Consider the following 15,490-nt stretch of genomic DNA (forward strand, 5'->3'; position numbering starts at 1 on the left):
AGAAGGCGATTATTCTGCTCGGTTTCGACTAGGGACCTTTCACGTCAGGAGAATGCGACAGTCATTAAAAGAACATAGTACGTGACATAATAGAGGCTGAATTTGACAATCCCAAAAAGCTTTCAATCAGGCCGATACGCAGTGCAGCTACGTTTTACACCGATGGCATTTGCTCTGGTTGACGCCAAAACCTGAAAACTGTTTCTGCTCGGTCTCGAACCGAGGACCTTTTGCGTGTAAAGCAAACGTGATAACCACTACACTTCAGAAACTCTGAATTTCGCATAAATTTGCCAGTAACAAATTTTAAGGTGTTTCAGGGCAAGATTTTTCAGTTAAGGAATCTCAAACAATCATCTTAGTCTGGGACTAGTCTTAAGCCTTGTCTACGAAACCGTGCATTGAATGCTTAAAGGTTTGGTTACCTTGTCATTATATTCCACTCTATGGCTTAAAGCAGACTATGTTTCTGCTCGGTTTCGACTAGGGACCTTTCACGTCAGGAGAATGCGACAGTCACTAAAAGAACATAGTACGTGACATAATAGAGGCTGAATTTCGACAGTCTACAAAACCGTGCATTGAATGCTTAAAGGTTTGGTTACCTTGTCATTATATTCCACTCTATGGCTTAAAGCAGACTATGTTTCTGCTCGGTTTCGAACTGAGGACCTTTTGCGTGTGAAGCAAACGTGATAACCACTACACTACAGAAACGTGGACAATTCCTGCGTACGTCGTCAACCTGGCGCTGGTTTAAAACAGACCACGCAAGTATTGAATGACTTTGGCAAGAAACATGCCAGTCAAAAATTTGAAGGTATTCCAGGTCAAGTTTATTCAGGTAAGACATCTCGAACATTCATCTTAGTATGGGACTAGTCTTATGCCTTGTCTACGAAACCGTGCATTGAATGCTTAAAGGTTTGGTTACCTTGTCATTATATTCCACTCTATGGCTTAAAGCAGACTATGTTTCTGCTCGGTTTCGACTAGGGACCTTTCACGTCAGGAGAATGCGACAGTCACTAAAAGAACATAGTACGTGACATAATAGAGGCTGAATTTCGACAGTCTATAAAAACCATGCATTGAATTCTTAAGGTTTGGTTACCTTGTCGTTATATTCCACTCTATGGATTAAAGCAGACTATGTTTCTGCTCGGTTTCGAACCGAGGACCTTTTGCGTGTAAAGCAAACGTGATAACCACTACACTACAGAAACGTGGACAATTCCTGCGTACGTCGTCAAACTGGCGCTGGTTTAAAACAGACCACGCAAGCATTGTCTGACTTTGGCAAGAAACTTGCCAGTCACAAATTTGAAGGTGCAATGCGTCAGGGGAATGCGACAGTCACTAAAAGAACATAGTACGTGACATAATAGAGGCTGAATTTGACAATCCCAAAAAGCTTTCAATCAGGCCGATACGCAGTGCAGCTACGTTTTACACCGATGGCATCTGCTCTGGTTGACGCCAAAACCTGAAAACTGTTTCTGGGACCCTTCGCGTGTTAGGCGAACGTGATAACCAATACGCTACAGAAACTCTGAATTTCGCATAAATTTGCCAGTCACAAATTTTAAGGTGTTTCAGGGCAAGATTTTTCAGTTAAGAAATCTCAAACACTCATCTTAGTCTGGGACTAGTCTTAAGCCTTGTCTACGAAACCGTGCATTGAATGCTTAAAGGTTTGGTTACCTTGTCATTATATTCCACTCTATGGCATAAAGCAGACTATGTTTCTGCTCGGTTTCGAACCGAGGACCTTTTGCGTGTAAAGCAAACGTGATAACCACTACACTTCAGAAACTCTGAATTTCGCATAAATTTGCCAGTAACAAATTTTAAGGTGTTTCAGGGCAAGATTTTTCAGTTAAGGAATCTCAAACAATCATCTTAGTCTGGGACTAGTCTTAAGCCTTGTCTACGAAACCGTGCATTGAATGCTTAAAGGTTTGGTTACCTTGTCATTATATTCCACTCTATGGCTTAAAGCAGACTATGTTTCTGCTCGGTTTCGACTAGGGACCTTTCACGTCAGGAGAATGCGACAGTCACTAAAAGAACATAGTACGTGACATAATAGAGGCTGAATTTCGACAGTCTACAAAACCGTGCATTGAATGCTTAAAGGTTTGGTTACCTTGTCATTATATTCCACTCTATGGCTTAAAGCAGACTATGTTTCTGCTCGGTTTCGAACCGAGGACCTTTTGCGTGTGAAGCAAACGTGATAACCACTACACTACAGAAACGTGGACAATTCCTGCGTACGTCGTCAACCTGGCGCTGGTTTAAAACAGACCACGCAAGTATTGAATGACTTTGGCAAGAAACTTGCCAGTCACAAATTTGAAGGTATTCCAGGTCAAGTTTATTCAGGTAAGACATCTCGAACATTCATCTTAGTATGGGACTAGTCTTATGCCTTGTCTACGAAACCGTGCATTGAATGCTTAAAGGTTTGGTTACCTTGTCATTATATTCCACTCTATGGCTTAAAGCAGACTATGTTTCTGCTCGGTTTCGACTAGGGACCTTTCACGTCAGGAGAATGCGACAGTCACTAAAAGAACATAGTACGTGACATAATAGAGGCTGAATTTCGACAGTCTACAAAACCGTGCATTGAATGCTTAAAGGTTTGGTTACCTTATCGTTATATTCCACTCTATGGCTTAAAGCAGACTATGTTTCTGCTCGGTTTCGACTAGGGACCTTTCACGTCAGGAGAATGCGACAGTCACTAAAAGAACATAGCTTGTAACATAATAGAGGCTGAATTTCGGCAGTCTATAAAAACCGTGCATTGAATGCTTAAAGGTTTGGTTACCTTGTCATTATATTCCACTCTATGGCTTAAAACAGACTATGTTTCTGCTTGGTTTCGAACCGAGGACCTTTCGCGTGTGAGGCGAACGTGATAACCACTACACTAAAGAAACTCTGAATTTGGCAAGAAACTTGCCAGTCACAAATTTGAAGGTGTTCCAGGTCAAGTTTATTCAGGTGAGACATCTCGAACATTCATTTCAGTATGGGACTAGTCTTAAGCCTTGTCTACAAAACAGTGCATTGAATGCTTAAGGTTTGGTTACCTTGTCGTTATATTCCACTCTATGGCTTAAAGCAGACTATGTTTCTGCTCGGTTTCGAACCGAGGACCTTTTGCGTGTAAAGCAAACGTGATAACCACTACACTACAGAAACGTGGACAAGTCCTGCGTACGTCGTCAATCTGGCGCTGGTTTAAAACAGACCACGCAAGCATTGTCTGACTTTGGCAAGAAACTTGCCAGTCACAAATTTGAAGGTATTCCAGGTCAAGTTTATTCAGGTAAGACATCTCGAACATTCATCTTAGTCTGGGACTAGTCTTAAACCTTGTTTACGAAACCGTGCATTGAATGCTTAAAGGTTTGGTTACCTTGTCATTATATTCCACTCTATGGCTTAAAGCAGACTATGTTTCTGCTCGGTTTCGAACCGAGGACCTTTTGCGTGTAAAGCAAACGTGATAACCACTACAAAACAGAAACGTGGACAATTCCTGCGTACGTCGTCAACCTGGCGCTGGTTTAAAACAGACCACGCAACTATTGTCTGACTTTGGCAAGAAACTTGCCAGTCACAAATTTGAAGGTATTCAAGGTCAAGTTTATTCAGGTAAGACATCTCGAACATTCATCTTAGTCTGGAACTAGTCTTAAGCCTTGTCTACAAAACTGGGCATTGAATGCTTAAAGTTTTGTTTAGCTTGTAATTACGTTTAACCATATGACTTAAAGAAGGCGATTATTCTGCTCGGTTTCGACTAGGGACCTTTCACGTCAGGAGAATGCGACAGTCATTAAAAGAACATAGTACGTGACATAATAGAGGCTGAATTTGACAATCCCAAAAAGCTTTCAATCAGGCCGATACGCAGTGCAGCTACGTTTTACACCGATGGCATTTGCTCTGGTTGACGCCAAAACCTGAAAACTGTTTCTGCTCGGTCTCGAACCGAGGACCTTTTGCGTGTAAAGCAAACGTGATAACCACTACACTTCAGAAACTCTGAATTTCGCATAAATTTGCCAGTAACAAATTTTAAGGTGTTTCAGGGCAAGATTTTTCAGTTAAGGAATCTCAAACAATCATCTTAGTCTGGGACTAGTCTTAAGCCTTGTCTACGAAACCGTGCATTGAATGCTTAAAGGTTTGGTTACCTTGTCATTATATTCCACTCTATGGCTTAAAGCAGACTATGTTTCTGCTCGGTTTCGACTAGGGACCTTTCACGTCAGGAGAATGCGACAGTCACTAAAAGAACATAGTACGTGACATAATAGAGGCTGAATTTCGACAGTCTACAAAACCGTGCATTGAATGCTTAAAGGTTTGGTTACCTTGTCATTATATTCCACTCTATGGCTTAAAGCAGACTATGTTTCTGCTCGGTTTCGAACCGAGGACCTTTTGCGTGTGAAGCAAACGTGATAACCACTACACTACAGAAACGTGGACAATTCCTGCGTACGTCGTCAACCTGGCGCTGGTTTAAAACAGACCACGCAAGTATTGAATGACTTTGGCAAGAAACATGCCAGTCACAAATTTGAAGGTATTCCAGGTCAAGTTTATTCAGGTAAGACATCTCGAACATTCATCTTAGTATGGGACTAGTCTTATGCCTTGTCTACGAAACCGTGCATTGAATGCTTAAAGGTTTGGTTACCTTGTCATTATATTCCACTCTATGGCTTAAAGCAGACTATGTTTCTGCTCGGTTTCGACTAGGGACCTTTCACGTCAGGAGAATGCGACAGTCACTAAAAGAACATAGTACGTGACATAATAGAGGCTGAATTTCGACAGTCTATAAAAACCGTGCATTGAATGCTTAAGGTTTGGTTACCTTGTCGTTATATTCCACTCTATGGATTAAAGCAGACTATGTTTCTGCTCGGTTTCGAACCGAGGACCCTTTGCGTGTAAAGCAAACGTGATAACCACTACACTACAGAAACGTGGACAATTCCTGCGTACGTCGTCAAACTGGCGCTGGTTTAAAACAGACCACGCAAGCATTGTCTGACTTTGGCAAGAAACTTGCCAGTCACAAATTTGAAGGTGCAATGCGTCAGGGGAATGCGACAGTCACTAAAAGAACATAGTACGTTACATAATAGAGGCTGAATTTCGACAGTCTACAAAACCGTGCATTGAATGCTTAAAGGTTTGGTTACCTTGTCATTATATTCCACTCTATGGCTTAAAGCAGACTCTGTTTCTGCTCGGTTTCGAACCGAGGACCTTTCGCGTGTTAGGCGAACGTGATAACCACTACACTACAGAAACTCTGAATTTCGCATAAATTTGCCAGTAACAAATTTTAAGGTGTTTCAGGGCAAGATTTTTCAGTTAAGGAATCTCAAACAATCATCTTAGTCTGGGACTAGTTTTAAGCCTTGTCTACGAAACCGTGCATTGAATGCTTAAAGGTTTGGTTACCTTGTCATTATATTAAACTCTATGGCTTAAAGCAGACTATGTTTCTGCTCGGTTTCGAACCGAGGACCTTTTGCGTGTAAAGCAAACGTGATAACCACTACACTACAGAAACGTGGACAATTCCTGCGTACGTCGTCAACCTGGCGCTGTTTTAAAACAGACCACGCAAGTATTGTCTGACTTTGGCAAGAAACTTGCCAGTCACAAATTTGAAGGTATTCCAGGTCAAGTTTATTCAGGTAAGACATCTCGAACATTCATTTCAGTTTGAGACTAGTCTTAAGCCTTGTCGACAAAAAAGTGCATTGAATGCTTAAGGTTTGGAAACCGAGCAGAAACTATGTTTCTGCTCGGTTTCGAACCGAGGACCTTTTGCGTGTAAAGCAAACGTGATAACCACTACACTACAGAAACGTGAACAATTCCTGCGTACGTCGTCAACCTGGCGCTGGTTTAAAACAGACCACGCAAGTATTGTCTGACTTTGGCAAGAAACTTGCCAGTCACAAATTTGAAGGTATTCCAGGTCAAGTTTATTCAGGTAAGACATCTCGAACATTCATTTCAGTTTGAGACTAGTCTTAAGCCTTGTCGACAAAAAAGTGCATTGAATGCTTAAGGTTTGGTTACCTTGTCATTATATTCCACTCTATGGCTTAAAGCAGACTATGTTTCTGCTCGGTTTCGACTAGGGACCTTTCACGTCAGGAGAATGCGACAGTCATTCAAAGAACATAGTACGTGACATAATAGAGGCTGAATTTGACAATCCCAAAAAGCTTTCAATCAGGCCGATACGCATTGCAGCTACGTTTTACACCGATGGCATTTGCTCTGGTTGACGCCAAAACCTGAAAACTGTTTCTGCTCGGTCTCGAACCGAGGACCCTTCGCGTGTTAGGCGAACGTGATAACCAATACGCTACAGAAACTCTGAATTTCGCATAAATTTGCCAGTCACAAATTTTAAGGTGTTTCAGGGCAAGATTTTTCAGTTAAGAAATCTCAAACACTCATCTTAGTCTGGGACTAGTCTTAAGCCTTGTCTACGAAACCGTGCATTGAATGCTTAAAGGTTTGGTTACCTTGTCATTATATTCCACTCTATGGCATAAAGCAGACTATGTTTCTGCTCGGTTTCGAACCGAGGACCTTTTGCGTGTAAAGCAAACGTGATAACCACTACACTTCAGAAACTCTGAATTTCGCATAAATTTGCCAGTAACAAATTTTAAGGTGTTTCAGGGCAAGATTTTTCAGTTAAGGAATCTCAAACAATCATCTTAGTCTGGGACTAGTCTTAAGCCTTGTCTACGAAACCGTGCATTGAATGCTTAAAGGTTTGGTTACCTTGTCATTATATTCCACTCTATGGCTTAAAGCAGACTATGTTTCTGCTCGGTTTCGACTAGGGACCTTTCACGTCAGGAGAATGCGACAGTCACTAAAAGAACATAGTACGTGACATAATAGAGGCTGAATTTCGACAGTCTACAAAACCGTGCATTGAATGCTTAAAGGTTTGGTTACATTGTCATTATATTCCACTCTATGGCTTAAAGCAGACTATGTTTCTGCTCGGTTTCGAACCGAGGACCTTTTGCGTGTGAAGCAAACGTGATAACCACTACACTACAGAAACGTGGACAATTCCTGCGTACGTCGTCAACCTGGCGCTGGTTTAAAACAGACCACGCAAGTATTGAATGACTTTGGCAAGAAACTTGCCAGTCACAAATTTGAAGGTATTCCAGGTCAAGTTTATTCAGGTAAGACATCTCGAACATTCATCTTAGTATGGGACTAGTCTTATGCCTTGTCTACGAAACCGTGCATTGAATGCTTAAAGGTTTGGTTACCTTGTCATTATATTCCACTCTATGGCTTAAAGCAGACTATGTTTCTGCTCGGTTTCGACTAGGGACCTTTCACGTCAGGAGAATGCGACAGTCACTAAAAGAACATAGTACGTGACATAATAGAGGCTGAATTTCGACAGTCTACAAAACCGTGCATTGAATGCTTAAAGGTTTGGTTACCTTATCGTTATATTCCACTCTATGGCTTAAAGCAGACTATGTTTCTGCTCGGTTTCGACTAGGGACCTTTCACGTCAGGAGAATGCGACAGTCACTAAAAGAACATAGCTTGTAACATAATAGAGGCTGAATTTCGGCAGTCTATAAAAACCGTGCATTGAATGCTTAAAGGTTTGGTTACCTTGTCATTATATTCCACTCTATGGCTTAAAACAGACTATGTTTCTGCTCGGTTTCGAACCGAGGACCTTTCGCGTGTGAGGCGAACGTGATAACCACTACACTAAAGAAACTCTGAATTTGGCAAGAAACTTGCCAGTCACAAATTTGAAGGTGTTCCAGGTCAAGTTTATTCAGGTGAGACATCTCGAACATTCATTTCAGTATGGGACTAGTCTTAAGCCTTGTCTATAAAACAGTGCATTGAATGCTTAAGGTTTGGTTACCTTGTCGTTATATTCCACTCTATGGCTTAAAGCAGACTATGTTTCTGCTCGGTTTCGAACCGAGGACCTTTTGCGTGTAAAGCAAACGTGATAACAACTACACTACAGAAACGTGGACAAGTCCTGCGTACGTCGTCAATCTGGCGCTGGTTTAAAACAGACCACGCAAGCATTGTCTGACTTTGGCAAGAAACTTGCCAGTCACAAATTTGAAGGTATTCCAGGTCAAGTTTATTCAGGTAAGACATCTCGAACATTCATCTTAGTCTGGGACTAGTCTTAAACCTTGTTTACGAAACCGTGCATTGAATGCTTAAAGGTTTGGTTACCTTGTCATTATATTCCACTCTATGGCTTAAAGCAGACTATGTTTCTGCTCGGTTTCGAACCGAGGACCTTTTGCGTGTAAAGCAAACGTGATAACCACTACAAAACAGAAACGTGGACAATTCCTGCGTACGTCGTCAACCTGGCGATGGTTTAAAACAGACCACGCAACTATTGTCTGACTTTGGCAAGAAACTTGCCAGTCACAAATTTGAAGGTATTCAAGGTCAAGTTTATTCAGGTAAGACATCTCGAACATTCATCTTAGTCTGGAACTAGTCTTAAGCCTTGTCTACAAAACTGGGCATTGAATGCTTAAAGTTTTGTTTAGCTTGTAATTACGTTTAACCATATGACTTAAAGAAGGCGATTATTCTGCTCGGTTTCGACTAGGGACCTTTCACGTCAGGAGAATGCGACAGTCATTAAAAGAACATAGTACGTGACATAATAGAGGCTGAATTTGACAATCCCAAAAAGCTTTCAATCAGGCCGATACGCAGTGCAGCTACGTTTTACACCGATGGCATTTGCTCTGGTTGACGCCAAAACCTGAAAACTGTTTCTGCTCGGTCTCGAACCGAGGACCTTTTGCGTGTAAAGCAAACGTGATAACCACTACACTTCAGAAACTCTGAATTTCGCATAAATTTGCCAGTAACAAATTTTAAGGTGTTTCAGGGCAAGATTTTTCAGTTAAGGAATCTCAAACAATCATCTTAGTCTGGGACTAGTCTTAAGCCTTGTCTACGAAACCGTGCATTGAATGCTTAAAGGTTTGGTTACCTTGTCATTATATTCCACTCTATGGCTTAAAGCAGACTATGTTTCTGCTCGGTTTCGACTAGGGACCTTTCACGTCAGGAGAATGCGACAGTCACTAAAAGAACATAGTACGTGACATAATAGAGGCTGAATTTCGACAGTCTACAAAACCGTGCATTGAATGCTTAAAGGTTTGGTTACCTTGTCATTATATTCCACTCTATGGCTTAAAGCAGACTATGTTTCTGCTCGGTTTCGAACCGAGGACCTTTTGCGTGTGAAGCAAACGTGATAACCACTACACTACAGAAACGTGGACAATTCCTGCGTACGTCGTCAACCTGGCGCTGGTTTAAAACAGACCACGCAAGTATTGAATGACTTTGGCAAGAAACATGCCAGTCACAAATTTGAAGGTATTCCAGGTCAAGTTTATTCAGGTAAGACATCTCGAACATTCATCTTAGTATGGGACTAGTCTTATGCCTTGTCTACGAAACCGTGCATTGAATGCTTAAAGGTTTGGTTACCTTGTCATTATATTCCACTCTATGGCTTAAAGCAGACTATGTTTCTGCTCGGTTTCGACTAGGGACCTTTCACGTCAGGAGAATGCGACAGTCACTAAAAGAACATAGTACGTGACATAATAGAGGCTGAATTTCGACAGTCTATAAAAACCGTGCATTGAATGCTTAAGGTTTGGTTACCTTGTCGTTATATTCCACTCTATGGATTAAAGCAGACTATGTTTCTGCTCGGTTTCGAACCGAGGACCCTTTGCGTGTAAAGCAAACGTGATAACCACTACACTACAGAAACGTGGAAAATTCCTGCGTACGTCGTCAAACTGGCGCTGGTTTAAAACAGACCACGCAAGCATTGTCTGACTTTGGCAAGAAACTTGCCAGTCACAAATTTGAAGGTGCAATGCGTCAGGGGAATGCGACAGTCACTAAAAGAACATAGTACGTTACATAATAGAGGCTGAATTTCGACAGTCTACAAAACCGTGCATTGAATGCTTAAAGGTTTGGTTACCTTGTCATTATATTCCACTCTATGGCTTAAAGCAGACTCTGTTTCTGCTCGGTTTCGAACCGAGGACCTTTCGCGTGTTAGGCGAACGTGATAACCACTACACTACAGAAACTCTGAATTTCGCATAAATTTGCCAGTAACAAATTTTAAGGTGTTTCAGGGCAAGATTTTTCAGTTAAGGAATCTCAAACAATCATCTTAGTCTGGGACTAGTTTTAAGCCTTGTCTACGAAACCGTGCATTGAATGCTTAAAGGTTTGGTTACCTTGTCATTATATTCCACTCTATGGCTTAAAGCAGACTATGTTTCTGCTCGGTTTCGAACCGAGGACCTTTTGCGTGTAAAGCAAACGTGATAACCACTACACTACAGAAACGTGGACAATTCCTGCGTACGTCGTCAACCTGGCGCTGGTTTAAAACAGACCACGCAAGTATTGTCTGACTTTGGCAAGAAACTTGCCAGTCACAAATTTGAAGGTATTCCAGGTCAAGTTTATTCAGGTAAGACATCTCGAACATTCATTTCAGTTTGAGACTAGTCTTAAGCCTTGTCGACAAAAAAGTGCATTGAATGCTTAAGGTTTGGAAACCGAGCAGCTCGGTTTCGAACCGAGGACCTTTTGCGTGTAAAGCAAACGTGATAACCACTACACTACAGAAACGTGGACAATTCCTGCGTACGTCGTCAACCTGGCGCTGGTTTAAAACAGACCACGCAAGTATTGTCTGACTTTGGCAAGAAACTTGCCAGTCACAAATTTGAAGGTATTCCAGGTCAAGTTTATTCAGGTAAGACATCTCGAACATTCATCTTAGTATGGGACTAGTCTTATGCCTTGTCTACGAAACCGTGCATTGAATGCTTAAAGGTTTGGTTACCTTGTCATTATATTCCACTCTATGGCTTAAAGCAGACTATGTTTCTGCTCGGTTTCGACTAGGGACCTTTCACGTCAGGAGAATGCGACAGTCACTAAAAGAACATAGTACGTGACATAATAGAGGCTGAATATCGGCAGTCTATAAAAACCGTGCATTGAATGCTTAAGGTTTGGTTACCTTGTCGTTATATTCCACTCTATGGATTAAAGCAGACTATGTTTCTGCTCGGTTTCGAACCGAGGACCTTTTGCGTGTAAAGCAAACGTGATAACCACTACACTACAGAAACGTGGACAATTCCTGCGTACGTCGTCAAACTGGCGCTGGTTTAAAACAGACCACCCAAGCATTGTCTGACTTTGGCAAGAAACTTGCCAGTCACAAATTTGAAGGTGCAATGCGTCAGGGGAATGCGACAGTCACTAAAAGAACATAGTACGTGACATAATAGAGGCTGAATTTCGACAGTCTACAAAACCGTGCATTGAATGCTTAAAGGTTTGGTTACCTTGTCATTATATTCCACTCTATGGCTTAAAGCAGACTATGTTTCTGCTCGGTTTCGACTAGGGACCTTTCACGTCAGGAGAATGCGACAGTCACTAAAAGAACATAGTACTTGACATAATAGAGACTGAATTTCGACAGTCTATAAAACCGTGCATTGCATGCTTAAAGGTTTGGTTACCTTGTCGTTATATTCCACTCTATGGATTAAAGCAGACTATGTTTCTGCTCGGTTTCGAACCGAGGACCTTTTGCGTGTAAAGCAAACGTGATAACCACTACACTACAGAAACGTGGACAATTCCTGCGTACGTCGTCAAACTGGCGCTGGTTTAAAACAGACCACGCAAGCATTGTCTGACTTTGGCAAGAAACTTGCCAGTCACAAATTTGAAGGTGCAATGCGTCAGGGGAATGCGACAGTCACTAAAAGAACATAGTACGTGACATAATAGAGGCTGAATTTCGACAGTCTACAAAACCGTGCATTGAATGCTTAAAGGTTTGGTTACCTTGTCATTATATTCCACTCTATGGCTTAAAGCAGACTCTGTTTCTGCTCGGTTTCGAACCGAGGACCTTTCGCGTGTTAGGCGAACGTGATAACCACTACACTACAGAAACTCTGAATTTCGCATAAATTTGCCAGTAACAAATTTTAAGGTGTTTCAGGGCAAGATTTTTCAGTTAAGGAATCTCAAACAATCATCTTAGTCTGGGACTAGTTTTAAGCCTTGTCTACGAAACCGTGCATTGAATGCTTAAAGGTTTGGTTACCTTGTCATTATATTCCACTCTAAGGCTTAAAGCAGACTATGTTTCTGCTCGGTTTCGAACCGAGGACCTTTTGCGTGTAAAGCAAACGTGATAACCACTACACTACAGAAACGTGGACAATTCCTGCGTACGTCGTCAACCTGGCGCTGGTTTAAAACAGACCACGCAAGTATTGTCTGACTTTGGCAAGAAACTTGCCAGTCACAAATTTGAAGGTATTCCAGGTCAAGTTTATTCAGGTAAGACATCTCGAACATTCATTTCAGTTTGAGACTAGTCTTAAGCCTTGTCGACAAAAAAGTGCATTGAATGCTTAAGGTTTGGTTACCTTGTCATTATATTCCACTCTATGGCTTAAAGCAGACTATGTTTCTGCTCGGTTTCGACTAGGGACCTTTCACGTCAGGAGAATGCGACAGTCACTAAAAGAACATTGTACGTGACATAATAGAGGCTGAATTTGACAATCCCAAAAAGCTTTCAATCAGGCCGATACGCATTGCAGCTACGTTTTACACCGATGGCATTTGCTCTGGTTGACGCCAAAACCTGAAAACTGTTTCTGTTCGGTCTCGAACCGAGGACCCTTCGCGTGTTAGGCGAACGTGATAACCAATACGCTACAGAAACTCTGAATTTCGCATAAATTTGCCAGTCACAAATTTTAAGGTGTTTCAGGGCAAGATTTTTCAGTTAAGAGATCTCAAACACTCATCTTAGTTTGGGACTAGTCTTAAGCCTTGTCTACAAAACCGTGCATTGAATGCTTAAAGGTTTGGTTACCTTGTCATTATATTCCACTCTATGGCTTAAAGCAGACTCTGTTTCTGCTCGGTTTCGAACCGAGGACCTTTTGCGTGTAAAGCAAACGTGATAACCACTACACTTCAGAAACTCTGAATTTCGCATAAATTTGCCAGTAACAAATTTTAAGGTGTTTCAGGGCAAGATTTTTCAGTTAAGGAATCTCAAACAATCATCTTAGTCTGGGACTAGTCTTAAGCCTTGTCTACGAAACCGTGCATTGAATGCTTAAAGGTTTGGTTACCTTGTCATTATATTCCACTCTATGGCTTAAAGCAGACTATGTTTCTGCTCGGTTTCGACTAGGGACCTTTCACGTCAGGAGAATGCGACAGTCACTAAAAGAACATAGTACGTGACATAATAGAGGCTGAATTTCGACAGTCTACAAAACCGTGCATTGAATGCTTAAAGGTTTGGTTACCTTGTCATTATATTCCACTCTATGGCTTAAAGCAGACTATGTTTCTGCTCGGTTTCGAACCGAGGACCTTTTGCGTGTGAAGCAAACGTGATAACCACTACACTACAGAAACGTGGACAATTCCTGCGTACGTCGTCAACCTGGCGCTGGTTTAAAACAGACCACGCAAGTATTGAATGACTTTGGCAAGAAACTTGCCAGTCACAAATTTGAAGGTATTCCAGGTCAAGTTTATTCAGGTAAGACATCTCGAACATTCATCTTAGTATGGGACTAGTCTTATGCCTTGTCTACGAAACCGTGCATTGAATGCTTAAAGGTTTGGTTACCTTGTCATTATATTCCACTCTATGGCTTAAAGCAGACTATGTTTCTGCTCGGTTTCGACTAGGGACCTTTCACGTCAGGAGAATGCGACAGTCACTAAAAGAACATAGTACGTGACATAATAGAGGCTGAATTTCGACAGTCTACAAAACCGTGCATTGAATGCTTAAAGGTTTGGTTACCTTATCGTTATATTCCACTCTATGGCTTAAAGCAGACTATGTTTCTGCTCGGTTTCGACTAGGGACCTTTCACGTCAGGAGAATGCGACAGTCACTAAAAGAACATAGCTTGTAACATAATAGAGGCTGAATTTCGGCAGTCTATAAAAACCGTGCATTGAATGCTTAAAGGTTTGGTTACCTTGTCATTATATTCCACTCTATGGCTTAAAACAGACTATGTTTCTGCTCGGTTTCGAACCGAGGACCTTTCGCGTGTGAGGCGAACGTGATAACCACTACACTAAAGAAACTCTGAATTTGGCAAGAAACTTGCCAGTCACAAATTTGAAGGTGTTCCAGGTCAAGTTTATTCAGGTGAGACATCTCGAACATTCATTTCAGTATGGGACTAGTCTTAAGCCTTGTCTACAAAACAGTGCATTGAATGCTTAAGGTTTGGTTACCTTGTCGTTATATTCCACTCTATGGCTTAAAGCAGACTATGTTTCTGCTCGGTTTCGAACCGAGGACCTTTTGCGTGTAAAGCAAACGTGATAACCACTACACTACAGAAACGTGGACAATGCCTGCGTACGTCGTCAATCTGGCGCTGGTTTAAAACAGACCACGCAAGCATTGTCTGACTTTGGCAAGAAACTTGCCAGTCACAAATTTGAAGGTATTCCAGGTCAAGTTTATTCAGGTAAGACATCTCGAACATTCATCTTAGTCTGGGACTAGTCTTAAGCCTTGTCTACGAAACCGTGCATTGAATGCTTAAAGGTTTGGTTACCTTGTCATTATATTCCACTCTATGGCTTAAAACAGACTATGTTTCTGCTCGGTTTCGAACCGAGGACCTTTTGCGTGTAAAGCAAACGTGATAACCACTACAAAACAGAAATGTGGACAATTCCTGCGTACGTCGTCAACCTGGCGCTGGTTTAAAACAGACCACGCAACTATTGTCTGACTTTGGCAAGAAACTTGCCAGTCACAAATTTGAAGGTATTCCAGGTCAAGTTTATTCAGGTAAGACATCTCGAACGTTCATCTTAGTCTGGGACTAGTCTTAAGCGTTGTCTACAAAACTGGGCATTGAATGCTTAAAGTTTTGTTTTGCTTGTAATTACGTTTAACCATATGACTTAAAGAAGGCGATTATTCTGCTCGGTTTCGACTAGGGACCTTTCACGTCAGGAGAATGCGACAGTCATTAAAAGAACATAGTACGTGACATAATAGAGGCTGAATTTGACAATCCCAAAAAGCTTTCAATCAGGCCGATACGCAGTGCAGCTACGTTTTACACCGATGGCATTTGCTCTGGTTGACGCCAAAACCTGAAAACTGTTTCTGCTCGGTCTCGAACCGAGGACCCTTCGCGTGTTAGGCCAACGTGATAACCAATACGCTACAGAAACTCTGAATTTCGCATAAATTTGCCAGTCACAAATTTTAAGGTGTTTCAGGGCAAGATTT

At 41.7% G+C, this 15,490-nt stretch overlaps 17 non-coding genes across 17 annotated transcripts; all 17 read right to left on the minus strand.

Annotated features, from left to right (window-relative positions):
• Window positions 1-1,153: 1,153 nt before the first annotated feature.
• trnav-uac (transfer RNA valine (anticodon UAC)) lies at window positions 1,154-1,226 on the minus strand. The gene has a single exon. It is a non-coding gene; the product is annotated as a tRNA-Val (tRNA).
• Window positions 1,227-2,188: 962 nt separating this feature from the next.
• On the minus strand, window positions 2,189-2,261 carry trnav-cac (transfer RNA valine (anticodon CAC)). Its single transcript has one exon. It is a non-coding gene; the product is annotated as a tRNA-Val (tRNA).
• Window positions 2,262-3,143: 882 nt separating this feature from the next.
• On the minus strand, window positions 3,144-3,216 carry trnav-uac (transfer RNA valine (anticodon UAC)). Its single transcript has one exon. It is a non-coding gene; the product is annotated as a tRNA-Val (tRNA).
• A 1,220-nt stretch (window positions 3,217-4,436) lies between these two features.
• trnav-cac (transfer RNA valine (anticodon CAC)) lies at window positions 4,437-4,509 on the minus strand. Its single transcript has one exon. It is a non-coding gene; the product is annotated as a tRNA-Val (tRNA).
• Window positions 4,510-5,276: 767 nt separating this feature from the next.
• On the minus strand, window positions 5,277-5,349 carry trnav-aac (transfer RNA valine (anticodon AAC)). Its single transcript has one exon. It is a non-coding gene; the product is annotated as a tRNA-Val (tRNA).
• A 192-nt stretch (window positions 5,350-5,541) lies between these two features.
• On the minus strand, window positions 5,542-5,614 carry trnav-uac (transfer RNA valine (anticodon UAC)). The gene has a single exon. It is a non-coding gene; the product is annotated as a tRNA-Val (tRNA).
• A 229-nt stretch (window positions 5,615-5,843) lies between these two features.
• trnav-uac (transfer RNA valine (anticodon UAC)) lies at window positions 5,844-5,916 on the minus strand. Its single transcript has one exon. It is a non-coding gene; the product is annotated as a tRNA-Val (tRNA).
• A 1,155-nt stretch (window positions 5,917-7,071) lies between these two features.
• On the minus strand, window positions 7,072-7,144 carry trnav-cac (transfer RNA valine (anticodon CAC)). Its single transcript has one exon. It is a non-coding gene; the product is annotated as a tRNA-Val (tRNA).
• A 2,175-nt stretch (window positions 7,145-9,319) lies between these two features.
• On the minus strand, window positions 9,320-9,392 carry trnav-cac (transfer RNA valine (anticodon CAC)). Its single transcript has one exon. It is a non-coding gene; the product is annotated as a tRNA-Val (tRNA).
• A 767-nt stretch (window positions 9,393-10,159) lies between these two features.
• trnav-aac (transfer RNA valine (anticodon AAC)) lies at window positions 10,160-10,232 on the minus strand. Its single transcript has one exon. It is a non-coding gene; the product is annotated as a tRNA-Val (tRNA).
• A 192-nt stretch (window positions 10,233-10,424) lies between these two features.
• Window positions 10,425-10,497, minus strand: trnav-uac (transfer RNA valine (anticodon UAC)). The gene has a single exon. It is a non-coding gene; the product is annotated as a tRNA-Val (tRNA).
• A 724-nt stretch (window positions 10,498-11,221) lies between these two features.
• Window positions 11,222-11,294, minus strand: trnav-uac (transfer RNA valine (anticodon UAC)). The gene has a single exon. It is a non-coding gene; the product is annotated as a tRNA-Val (tRNA).
• A 438-nt stretch (window positions 11,295-11,732) lies between these two features.
• Window positions 11,733-11,805, minus strand: trnav-uac (transfer RNA valine (anticodon UAC)). Its single transcript has one exon. It is a non-coding gene; the product is annotated as a tRNA-Val (tRNA).
• A 258-nt stretch (window positions 11,806-12,063) lies between these two features.
• On the minus strand, window positions 12,064-12,136 carry trnav-aac (transfer RNA valine (anticodon AAC)). Its single transcript has one exon. It is a non-coding gene; the product is annotated as a tRNA-Val (tRNA).
• Window positions 12,137-12,328: 192 nt separating this feature from the next.
• Window positions 12,329-12,401, minus strand: trnav-uac (transfer RNA valine (anticodon UAC)). Its single transcript has one exon. It is a non-coding gene; the product is annotated as a tRNA-Val (tRNA).
• A 1,155-nt stretch (window positions 12,402-13,556) lies between these two features.
• On the minus strand, window positions 13,557-13,629 carry trnav-cac (transfer RNA valine (anticodon CAC)). Its single transcript has one exon. It is a non-coding gene; the product is annotated as a tRNA-Val (tRNA).
• An 882-nt stretch (window positions 13,630-14,511) lies between these two features.
• Window positions 14,512-14,584, minus strand: trnav-uac (transfer RNA valine (anticodon UAC)). Its single transcript has one exon. It is a non-coding gene; the product is annotated as a tRNA-Val (tRNA).
• Window positions 14,585-15,490: the final 906 nt, after the last annotated feature.

The sequence above is a fragment of the Triplophysa dalaica genome, chromosome 5 (assembly GCF_015846415.1).
Source record: "Triplophysa dalaica isolate WHDGS20190420 chromosome 5, ASM1584641v1, whole genome shotgun sequence".
NCBI classification, from domain to species: Eukaryota; Metazoa; Chordata; class Actinopteri; order Cypriniformes; family Nemacheilidae; genus Triplophysa; species Triplophysa dalaica.